The sequence below is a fragment of the Arachis ipaensis genome, chromosome B05 (genome assembly GCF_000816755.2).
Source record: "Arachis ipaensis cultivar K30076 chromosome B05, Araip1.1, whole genome shotgun sequence".
In the NCBI taxonomy this organism is placed as follows: Eukaryota; Viridiplantae; Streptophyta; class Magnoliopsida; order Fabales; family Fabaceae; genus Arachis; species Arachis ipaensis.
In genome coordinates, this window is record NC_029789.2 from 140,730,056 (window position 1) to 140,739,973 (window position 9,918).

Consider the following 9,918-nt stretch of genomic DNA (forward strand, 5'->3'; position numbering starts at 1 on the left):
AATATTTTGAAAATTTTTTGTCGTAATAAAATTAAACGCGTTAAAAAGTTAAGAGATGCTTTGAGTAGTTTACCCTAAAACTATAGTCTCTAAATTTATTTTTTTTTGGCTTAATAGTATTATTAATGTAATGCACGGATAAAGCAGGTAATGACAGGGGTTGGATGCAAAATGATAATGGTGAGATTAAAGTCTAACTTTTTGCAAAAGGAAAAATCAAATTGATGAATTCTCATACCTCATACCGAAGAAATCAGAACCGATGATGAGCCATTTTCTTGCATGATGATCTATTGATATTGAATCTACCGCTAAAAGATATATGTTGCGATGATGTATGTTGAATACATGATATAATATAGAAAATAATTTCTGACTTTATTTACTAGATCAAATTTCTTAGCTTATGTCGTCGGAGTGATGTTGATTTCACATAACTGTTGGGGCAAAACTTTTTTATTTTATTCCAATTTAGTATCATTGGACCACATTTTCTATCCTCCTTGTATCGATTTTAAATTTTCAATATTGAATCTACAGCAAAAAGTTAGAAACTACGGTTAATAAGTTGAGATCGAACTAACTCACGGATTAACTTTAACTTACTTCCAACCATATGTGCAAGAACAACACACAAGGCAGAGAAGAGAAAACTGAATTACTCGCAAAAAAAGAGTTTATACATGCAAAATCTAATCTCTCTAAGTGCTCTTTATATATATATATATATAACAGATTATGTAGTAGCAATGAATCAACAAATATGAGTATCTCTAAAATAAATAGAATAATTATATGTGATACGTTACCTCAAACTTCGGCCGCCCGAGAAACTCGGCACGTGAGCAGTTAAGATCGGCCTCACGCCAACTACTCGATAAGTTCGGCACGCATGCAGATAAGCTCGGTCTCACTCATTTGAAAATAAGAAAGGTGCTCAACAAACCTAAAACAGAAATATCATAACCAACCTACAAATCAGGACTTATCCACAATAAACGGTAAAATAACTCATATAAAGCCGAGCTAATATCCTCAGCTAAGAGTCAGGTTTTTCACTCTCAGTCTTCTATTCTTTACTTTGACTAATTCACTTAAGATCCTTATTGACTTGAGCATCGGAGTATCTTTTGCAGGTATTCCCGCCGCGGTGTTTTATTCAGGCCGATGTGTAGCTCTCCCTCTCCGATGACCGCCTGTTCGGAGTAGCTAAAACTCGACCACCCCAGTGCCAGGACGAAACAATATGTTTATTGGATATGTCATATTTATATATAGATTATTAAATTTTTTTTATTAGATAAAAATTAAAGACTAATATAAAAAAAAGAACATAATAAAATTTAATAATCTACATGAATGTGGCACGTCCAATAATAAACACATAATTGTTATGCTCATTTTAGACATATCCAACAAATATAACAGATTCTATAATAAACTCTAACTACACTTATTATCCATTGACATTACTACCCTTAATAGTATATTATAATAAATAAATCACTTAATTACCCTATTTTTATTATCTCATTTATACCTTTATTTTGATTTTTTTTTACTATCAATTGCTACCTAAGAATATATAATAATAGTGAACTTTTTAAATTTCTTTTTCTAGTTACTTTTAATATTACTAAAAAAAATTACAATTTCAATAAATTCCTCTTACTTTTATAGTATCTTAAGAAACTACTTTTAAAATCTTTTGTCAACAAAACCTAACAATAATTATTTGTTTTTATAAAAAGATTGACATCTTAATACATGTATAATCTGACCTAATAGAAGTCTAGGAAAAGTATGTATTTGTAGCATAGTTTATGTAACATTTTTTTTTAATTCTTAAAAATAACAGATTGTTTGAAAAGTATTTGAGCGTAAAAAAGAGAATTTTATTTTTTTAAGAAAAGGATTTATTTCTATTTGAAATTCAATTCCACAATTTAAAATGACTTTAATATACTAATAAAATAGAATTCAATATTTTAATTCTTTGGTTTGGAATAATTTTTATATGAATTAAATTTTTTTTATATAATTTTTTCTTAATAAAATTATTTTATTAAACATCTACTTATTAATTATTTAAATAGGGATATTTTTTACATTTAATATGTTAAATTAAATTAGTGTGAGAATTAATTTTAAAATCATATTTTTTTTTTGTCTGATTTGTAAATGAGAGAAAAATGAGAATTAAAATTTTCAAAAGAGTTTAAATTATTCCTTTTTATTTATTCCAAAATAAAAAAAAATTCTAATTCTTGAGTGACCTCTAATTCATAAATTTCCAAATAAACTCTAAATGTGAAATGAAGAGAGCCAATTCATACCATCTTGCCCCAAGTTTACAAAATCTAATTATCCAAGTGGAAGCCTACTAGGTTAGGGTAGGACCACATTCGTTAGGTAGAATTATAAAACATAGTTGTAAAAATCGAATCGGTGATCGAACCAGTCATATTATTGGTTTATTGTTTATTGGTTTAACTGATAAGTTATTGATTGAATCGATAGTACCGTTCTTACATAAATAAAAAATATAAAATAGTCAAAAGTCTAAAATTAAAATTTAAAATAGATATCTTCACTAATATTTTAAAAACAATCAAATTTTAACGAATTATAATCAACAAGTTATAATTCAATTAATTCAATTGGGCATTGACCATATCTTATTTCTTATTTGTTATTTCTAAAGCACGTTATTTAAACATCTCAATTTTTCTTCTGCTTTTCACTACTAGAATACTTTCTGGAAATCAGTTCGTATTTGCTTTTAGTATAAAAACAAAAGGAGGTATATCTTGTCTATTATTCTTAAGGTATGCTATTTAAAGGGTTAAGTATGATTTTGGTCCCTAAGGTAGGGGTTGAAAATTTATTTCATCTCCAACTTTTTTTTTTTTGCTACAAAATGGATCCGAAGGTTTAACTTAGTTTTAAAATTGTCCTTCGAACGAAAATACCCTTCTCCCTTCTTCCTCAAAATCAACCAGAAGCAGATTAGAAGCTGAAGCTGAACAAGAACCCACCACCATCGTCACCATTATCATCATGGTCATCATCAGAAGAACAATGGATAATAAAATTATAAGAAGAAACATAAGAAGAAGAAAAACAACAACAATAATAATGGAATCATAAGAAGAACAACAAAACTCAGAACTCACTACCACTACACCTACCCAGAACTCAGAAAATCAGAACAACAAAACTCAGAACTCAGAAAATCATCATCATCAGCATCATCAAAACTCAGAACCCAGAACCCATAACTCAGGAAAACAAGAACCCAGAACTCAGACAAACAAGAAAATTATCATCAGAACCATTAACAAAACTCAAAACTAAAATTCTTCCTCTTTCATTAACAAAACTCAGATGCAATTACAATAATCTGAAATTTCTCAAATTCATCTTCAATTACAAGAACCAAAACTTCATAAATATAATTACCAAAACAAACGACGAGACGAAGTGCGACAGCGAGAAGGAAGTGCAGCAAGACGAGGGCGAGGCGACGACATCGGCGAGGGCGAGGAGGAGGAGCAGAAACGGCTCGCGGTGCATGATGTCCACCCTCACGGTGAGATCCAGTGGTGAGGACCGAATGACGAGGAATAGGAGCGGCGGCGGCAAAGAGCAGCGGCGGTGACCCTTCCCTTCTCCTTCTTTTCCCCTTCTTCTCCCTGGACCAAAACCCCACCCCTCCCCTCCAGCTGATACCCTCCCCCTTCCCCCTTAAGTCTTAACCCGTGTTTTTTTTTATATTTTTGTAATTAAGGGTATTTTTAGAATAAAAATAAAAAATTTAGTAAAAATGATGATTTTAAAATTAAGTTAAATCTTTGGGACCATTTTGTAGCGAAAAAAAGGTTGGAGACGAAATAAATTTTCAACCCCTACCTTAGGGACCAAAATCGTACTTAACCCTTAATTTAAATATAAATGAGTATAAAATTAAAATAATATTAACAAAATTATTGTATATTTTTATTATATAATTAATAATTAGTGTTCTTGCTGAGATTGACTGGTGTATAACTCGTCCGCTGGTGAATACTTGTAAGCTCTCCGTCAAGATGAGGTATACGTCGGCAATGAGAGAACAAGGGGGTGGGTACCTGCAAAAGACACTCCGACGCTCAAGTCAGTAAGTGTTTAAGAGGTATAAGAATAATTCTATGAATATAGAATGTAAGACATGATATAGAACTTATAGAACTTATCATGTTGCTCCCTAAGATTAGATATAGAAGGTTCCTTTTATAGGCATAGAATTGATGAATGATATTCATGTTATGACCGTTTGGTCATTAAGATTGAAATGATGGTCATTAAGTCGGTAATGAAGGTGTCGGTTACAAGCAAAGAATAAATGATAATTAACACCGAGTTATAACTCATAATGCACAATAAAGACTGAGTTATAAGGTGACAGATCACATCCCCCAAGCTTTATCTGCCGATCATATGATCCAGGCTAAGCTTAGAAAATAAAATGAGCTATAACTCTGTTAAAAGATAAGTGAATAATGATATGGTGAGCCCCCAAGCTTAGTCGGGTTATTATGTCGGCACTTATTCAAAAAATAATTGAGTGATAAGAGTCATTCAATCAAGATAGTTGAGTGGGGGATACTTTTCCGCTTAAGAACAATTTTAGCATTTGATTGTATGTGAACTGAAAAGTTCAGAGATAGATATCCATTGACGGAATCGATTGTATGATCCGAGGATATAATGATTAATTGTCTTGGAAATTTTTCCGACCCACAACAACTTATTGATAAATTTCTCGCTCAAAGCAATTATTAGTTATTGAATATTTACAATTTATAGTGAAGGTCATACGACATGAATAAGATAAATTGAGAAAATGAATATGTCTAAAATCGCAACATATATTGAATAATATATATTGTAAAAGTAAAAGAGTTCAAAGTAGAAAAATATACCTTGAAAGTTGATAATTGTAGAGAAGAAGACGACATATATGAATGTCGTACATGCCAAATGTGAATATTTGAATTTTGTTTTGTAGGACATGCTTTAATTTGATAATAAAGCAATAACATAACAGTTATTGAATTATACATTTAGTATAATGTTTCTAGCAGTTACAATATGATGAGGGATATTCTTCGTGCAATAATAGTAAATTGCCTGTTTAATTTTTTACATTAAACAAATAGTAACATAAAATTTAATAGCATAAAGTGAATAGTGTAACAGTTATATGCAATTGATATATAATTAATTTTTGATGGAATCTAATTTTAAGATTTGAACTCATCATTACTGTCATTTAATTGTATAAATGAAATCATTAAGCAATAAGAATATAGCACATAATGAAATAAAAATTCAATTGACATAGTTGTTATATGTCATTATTGTATAAAACATATATTGAGATTTGAATATAACTAATAAATCAGTAAATATTAGTTACACAAAATATAAATGCAAAAATATGTGTGAATAAAATAAATAATGTTATTTGTGTAAGTAGAGAACTTTGAAAAAGTTAGCAAAATTGATAGGTGAGTTTATACTTTGATTGATTGAAAATCGAGTTTTTTTTTTTCGGATTGGTTGAAAGCCGAGTTTATTCTCGGATTGATTCCTTGATTGATTATGACATGTGAAATATTATGATACGTTAGATTAAAATTTGATAAAATGTATCAAATAAAATCTTAAACAAGATTGTTGAAATTGGTTCAAAAATTTGAATGTAATTCAAGTTTTATGAAACTGAGGGGAGTAGGAATTATTTTACTCGTCCCCACAGATGGCGCAAATTGTTCTTGCTGAGTTTGGCCGGTGTATAGCTCGTCCGTCGATGAATGTCTTCAAGCTTCTCATCGGGATGAGTTATACGTCGGCAATGAGAGAACAAGGAGGTAGGTACCTGCAAAAGACACTCCGACACTCAAGTCAGTAAGTATTTAAGAGGTATAAGAATAATTCTATGAATATAGAATGTAAGACATGATATAGAACCTATAGAACTTATCATGTTGCTCCCTGAGATTATATATAGAAGGTTCCTTTTATAGGCATAGAATTGATGAATGATATTCATGTTATGACCGTTTGGTCATTAAGATTGAAATGATGGTCATTAAGTCGGTAATGATGGTGTCGGTTACAAGCAAAGAATAAATGATAATTAACACCGAGTTATAACTCATAATACACAATAAAGACTGAGTTATAAGGTGACGGATCAATTAGCATATAAAGGAACAAGAAATAACATGACTTAGTGGCAATGGAAGTATGCAATAATATGGAAGATCGAGGTTTAAACCATATCTTCAACAATTTTAAAATTTTTTCTAGAGCGATTCGATTGGACAAGTTTTCTACCAGTTTCTACTGATTTTGACCGATTCTCACTTGTTTTGAGCGATTATCACCGATTTTAATCCTTAAACGATTATATCATTGGACCGTACCGGTTGAAAATCTGGTTCATTGGTTTTCAGTCGAACTTATCGGTTCGATCCGATTCTTATAACACTAATTCTAATTTTATAACTCTACTTATTAGACTACATACTAAATTTCTTAACCCGATTATATTTGATCTTATTGTAAAAAAAAACGTAAATTTAATTATACATAAATCAGTATTTTTAGCATTGTTCTGAAAACCGAACCGGACCGGCCGGTTCAACCGGATTAACCGGGAACCGGTCCTTTGGCCAGTTCGGTTGATGTACAAAACCGCTTGGCAAAAAACCGGCATAAAAACCGGTCAAACCGGCGGTAAACCGACGAACCAGTCAAACCGACCGGTTTTTTAACGGTTTTTAGAATTAAAAAAAAAAAGAAAATGGATAATATAAATAGTATACTGCTTGCAGCCCTAACCCCCAAAAATCCCTAACCTCTACGGCGCTACTCCTCTCGCTCTCTCAGCCAGCAGCCCCTGTCTCTCTCAGCCAGCGGCAACAGCAGTCACCGCCTCCGCCGTCGCCGAACGCTTCTAGTCAGCCAGAGGGTGCCTCGCCGCCGGCAGTGACAGATAGAGGGTGCTTGGAGCTCTTGGCCGTCCATCCTTGTCTCCACGTCGTCGCCTTTGGCCGTCCATCTTTCTCTTTTCTACATCGTCTTCGTCTTCGTCGTGTGGACTTGCAGATCGAAGCGCGGTCGGCTGGATTCCTCCATTGTTGGTCAGTTTGCTCGATCCCGTCTGTCTCGCCGTTCCTCCCTTGCTGCCTGTTTCGTTCCTCCGTCACATCAGTTTGGTTCCTCTGTCGATAGCTCTGCTTCAGTTTTTTTCTTTTGTTAATTTCTATGATTTTGACTTTCTATTTTGTTAAGATTCAACTCTGTTTGCTTCAATTTATGGTTCTGTATTCTGTTAATTTTACTGAGTTGTTGTTTCTGTTTTTATTGTTGTTTTTTGGATCTGAATTGGGGTGAGTTGATATTTTTTTTGTTGCTGTTTTTGTTTCTATTTGTTGTGTTCTGAATCTGAATTGGGGTGAGTTGATATTTTTTTTTTGTTGTATTCTGACTTCTGAATTAGAGTTGGTGGTGGTATGATTAATTTTGTGATGGTGTTTTACATTGATCTGCATATGAGAACATACATGTGTTGCAGCTTCTTTATACAAATTTGTTAGACCCAGCAGAAAGGTTGCAAAGATATGCCCAGAATTGTTAATTCTACAATGATTTCTTTCTTTAATTTCTCCTTTTACCCTAAATTTAGGAAATTAAACGTTAGTTTGGATTTTCCTTATTTTAATTTTGAAAAGAATAAGAGATCAGATTTTAGTTTACTTACCAGATATTGTTAAGGTAACAAAAAAAAGGGTATGTTTAATTTTTAATAATTTTATTTAAAATTTAATTAAACCGGTTGAACCCCGGTTGAACCCCGGTCGAACCTTTGAACCAATGAACTAATCACTTTACCGGTCCAGTTTTCGCAACCTTGATTTTTAGAGCATTTNAAAAATATTCTCACCATTAAAATAAAATACCTAATTAAAAATATCTCAATATTTTTAAAATACCAAAAAAATCTTAGCATTTTATTCCAAAGTCAGAGAATCTGACCCTAAGTTATTCTCGGAGGGAGCTCCCGTCTAGCCGCATTTCTCCTCCGTGGTGTTCTGGTGTCGTCGTCCGTGGCGTGGTCGTCGTCCGTCGCTTGGTGCGTGGCTTTTCTCATGCGCCGAAACACTTGAAAACGACACAGTATGCCTTCTTTCTTCATCCTCTGATCCCAATCCAAAACGAAACCAACATAACATACTCACCGCTACCATTTCCAACACTGGAGGCCGGGGATTTTCGTCCTTCTCCTTTCTCTCCGATCTTCAGAAGGCCGCTGCCGTTGCTGCCGAAGAGATCTCTCGCAATGTGCGTATCGAAATCAAATGTCGTTTTTGCTTGCGCCTCCAATGCATTTTCTTTCAATCTGTGATTTTGTTTTGGATTTGTTGTTTTAGTTATGGTTTAATTCCAATTATAAGCTACGATTTTTATATTTAACATTTAAGAAGTGTTCGTTGTTTAGATCCATAGAGCATAACTAGTTAGTAGAACTTTTGTTATTTATTATGCAAATGGGGATTCTAATATATTTTGATTTAGGTACTAGTAGAGTATGTAATTGTTGAAGTCTTTCCCAGTTTGCATAGCATTTCAATGCTTCAGCGGAACACTATATTAGGGTTTATAGGTGTCAATGTAAAATGAGAACGTGAGAATTGAAGTGAAGAAAATTAAATTGCGGTGTCTTTGGTAACAGGGCAAAAATATAAGTGTGACTAAATTGGTATTTGTCAGTGACTAATGCTATATGTTCATAATCCTACATTTTTCAGTTGGTAAAAGATATAATGTGAAATGAAAAATTATATGCATTTATAATATGTAGAATGCTACAATATATTTTGATACTTAAAAGTGTTTAGGATGATTACTGTTGTGATTTGGTACGAGGATTCAGAGTTATTTACTTGGAATTGATCCTGGTTTCAAAATGCAGGCTGTTGCAGGTGCAGAGACAGCTTCAAAGAACTTTGCGGAGTTAAAGGACGGTGCTAAGGATTCAGGGTTAGAGAAAAATGCCGTTGGAGAATCTCCTACTGAAAAGGAAAGTGATGATGAAGATGACAAATTGATAAAATCTGCACTGGATAAATTGGAGAAAGCTAGTGAAGATTCATTATTTAGCCAGAGCTTGAAGGCTTTTGATAGATTTGAAAATTTTGTTGAGACATTTGCTTCTGGAGCATAGACTGCTTTGGGAAACGCATGGAGAGGAAGCACTAAATTGGTCCAGAGGCTTGAGAATTCAGCATCAAACGTTGCAGGATCTGTACAATAAGGTGGACCTCCAGTTTCTAATTACAATTCACCGAGGAAAGTACACATTTTTTGCCAATTACACTCAAGAGTTCAAAGCATAACTTGTTCTTCTCTTGAAAATTTTGCTTTTTCCCACCTCCAGCTAGAAATTCAGGTAATAAGATTAACGTTTGGAGATTTTTTTCAGCACTAATTATGTTTATAGCATTAAAAATCTTGCTTCTTTTTAATCTATAGGTTCGTCGAAGAGGACATCGTCGAAGAGGACAACCGAAAGAAGAGAAAACGGGAAAGAAGAGAAATCTTATAAAAATATGAATTTATTATAGGCGAAATAAGGGGTACAAGTAATTTCACATTTTATTAATATTTTTTTAATATTTAACGATAATATGGATTAAATTAAAAAAATTATGGTATAGAGATTTAATTTAAAAAAAATATAAGAATTTACTTAAAAATTCGGTGAAATTATAGAAACTTACGGTATAATTAAATCGGAGTTAATTGATAAAATAAAATCGATATTACTTTAATATAATAGAGAACTAATAAAATTTTGTCATTCAT